The sequence below is a fragment of the Myotis brandtii genome, unplaced genomic scaffold (genome assembly GCF_000412655.1).
Source record: "Myotis brandtii unplaced genomic scaffold, ASM41265v1 scaffold458, whole genome shotgun sequence".
Taxonomy (NCBI): domain Eukaryota; kingdom Metazoa; phylum Chordata; class Mammalia; order Chiroptera; family Vespertilionidae; genus Myotis; species Myotis brandtii.
The window spans coordinates 158,062-160,908 of NW_005367516.1; the positions used below are offsets into that span (position 1 = coordinate 158,062).

The 2,847-nt window shown below is 46.7% G+C and overlaps 1 long non-coding RNA gene across 2 annotated transcripts in view; it reads right to left on the reverse strand.

The window, feature by feature from the left end:
* Positions 1-2,254: 2,254 nt before the first annotated feature.
* Positions 2,255-2,847, reverse strand: part of LOC102258637 — a 17,229-nt gene continuing 16,636 nt past the window's right edge. For both annotated transcript variants that reach the window (XR_001363887.1, XR_001363886.1), the window contains exon 5: positions 2,255-2,414. This is a non-coding gene — a long non-coding RNA (uncharacterized LOC102258637). The remainder of the gene's footprint in view (positions 2,415-2,847) is intronic.

Below are 2,847 nucleotides of genomic sequence, written 5' to 3' on the forward strand. Positions count from 1 at the left end.
ACCTTGGGGCCTCCCCGGGCCTGAGCCCGGCCAAGGGCGGTTGCTGAGCCGCAAGCGCGGGCCGGGACCTGCGCTGCGGGGTTCGCATACATTTACCTTTATTTCTCCCGGGATGGGCGTCCTGGACTCCAGGCTGCAGTTAGTTAACTCAAGTTGAGCAGGTTGTCCCGGTCCCGGTTAATTAGTGAGAGAGTCAAGATTAGAACTCAAAGTTCATGCTCGAGCACTAGGTCCCATCCGGCACGTCTTGAGTATGTGTTAGGAGTGACTGCCATGGACCAGCCCTAACCGCCGGGAGAACATGAAAGTGGGCAGGAGCCGGTGGCTCAGTGGGTGAGCCTCGACCTATGAACCCGGAGGTCTCGGTTCCATTCCTACTCAGGGCACCTGCCCGGGCTGCGGGCTCCATCCCCAGTGTGGGGCCTGCAGGAGGCAGCCGCTCCATGGTTCTCCCTCTCCAGTCCTCTCTGAAATCAATAAAAATATAAATAAATAAATAAGAGCAGGAGCCTGGTAGAGGGGATTAATGGGGGGAAATGGGGACATCTATAATACTTTCAACAATAAAGATACATTAACAAAACAAAACAAAAAAATACAGCAGAGGATTCTTTCCTACAGTGTCTAGTAGTCTAATAAGCTCTAAGTATCAAATGCTTTCTTAACAATTAAAAAAAAATCCTGAGTTGTGTGAATATAGAAGTTGGGACAGCTTTACACTGTCTTTGGCCTGAGTAGGGCCCTTATTGAACAGAATACTATAAAAGGAAGCAGAGGGGTGCTTAATACAGAATTTCATCCCTCCGGGCAGGATGGCAGAGGTGGGGGTGCGTGGGGAGGGGGCGCTGGAAGGACTCGGGCTGCTGCATCCTCCCAGGATCTCGCAGCTTGGGATGTTGCCACATTGATGCCACTTTCACAGGGAGTTACCAGCAGACGAGCCACAATTAATATCGACAGTTAATACAATTGGTCATGTAGCTCATGGATTGTAAAACTGTTTCTGGGGTTCACAATGTCGGGTTCAAAAATGGACTAGAAAGAAATATTTTAGTCAAGCTTGGATAACCAATGCTAAGGTTTATAAACTTGATGACTCAATTGTCCTCCTCCAGAATGTGACAGATCCTATGGATGTAATACACCCGATGAGTGTCCTAGACCAAATGCTTTCTTAACAAATTAAAAAAAAATCCTGAGTTGTGTGAATATAGAAGTTGGGACAGCTTTACACTGTTTTTGGCCTGAGTAGGGCCCTTATTGAACAGAATACTACAAAAGGAAGCAGATAGGTGCTTGATACAGAATTTCAGCCCTCCGGGCAGGATGGCAGAGGTGGGGGTGCGTGGGGAGGGGGCGCTGGAAGGACTCGGGCTGCTGCATCTTCCCAGGATCTCGCAGCTTGGGATGTTGCCACATTGATGCCACTTTCACAGGGAGTTACCAGCAGACGAGCCACAATTAAAACAAAACAAAAAAATACAGCAGAGGATTCTTTCCTACAGTGTCTAGTAGTCTAATAAGCTCTAAGTATCAAATGCTTTCTTAACAATTAAAAAAAAATCCTGAGTTGTGTGAATATAGAAGTTGGGACAGCTTTACACTGTCTTTGGCCTGAGTAGGGCCCTTATTGAACAGAATACTACAAAAGGAAGCAGATAGGTGCTTGATACAGAATTTCAGCCCTCCGGGCAGGATGGCAGAGGTGGGGGTGCGTGGGGAGGGGGCGCTGGAAGGACTCGGGCTGCTGCATCTTCCCAGGATCTCGCAGCTTGGGATGTTGCCACATTGATGCCACTCTTTCACAGGGTTACCAGCAGACGAGCCACAATTAATATCGACAGTTAATACAATTGGTCATGTAGCTCATGGATTGTAAAACTGTTTCTGGGGTTCACAATGTCGGGTTCAAAAATGGACTAGAAAGAAATATTTTAGTCAAGCTTGGATAACCAATGCTAAGGTTTATAAACTTGATGACTCAATTGTCCTCCTCCAGAATGTGACAGATCCTATGGATGTAATACACCCGATGAGTGTCCTAGACACTCCAGGGACCAAAGGCAACTTCACATTAGCCGGACATGTTTCCTTTGTCAATGTTCTGGCCTCGATATATTTTTTAAATATATTTTTATTAATTTCAGAGATGAAGGGAGAGGGAGAGAGAGAATCATTGATCTGTCGCCTCTGCACACCCCCTACTGGGGATCAAGCCTGCAACCCTGACCGGGAATCGAACTGTGACCTCCTGGTTCATAGGTCGCTGCTCAACCACTGAGCCGCACTGGCTGAGCTGGGCTTGGCCACGATATTTTGAATGCTGAACCGTGCAGCAGTGATGGAGGTAGCTCTTCTGTTGGTAGCTGGTCATGAGTCTTGTCCTCAGCCTCAGACTTCTGAACTCCGGGCTGCTATAGAAATCATGAAACGAAAGCATATTTAGATTCTACAAAATAAAATTGATTTGGTAAAAGGAAGCCTGCCTAAAGAAAAGTATGGACAGATCCTTACGTTTGTACAAGGTACCGTAGAACAGTGGTTCTCAACCTTGGCTGCACATTAGACAAAATCATTTAGACTTAATCCTGTGTCCACAGAAGTAGGAGAAAAAATTGCCCTTCGCCGAAGAGTTGAGAAACACTGGTGTTTGATTGGATGGGGTCAAATAAGAAGAGTGATGATCGCCCTAGTGGCTAGGCCAGGGGTGGGCAAACTTTTTGACTCGAGGGCCACAATGGGTTCTTAAACTGGACCAGAGGGCCGGAACAAAACCATGGATGGAGTGTTCGTGTGAACTAATATAAATTCAAAGTAAACATCATTACATAAAAGGGTACGGTCTTT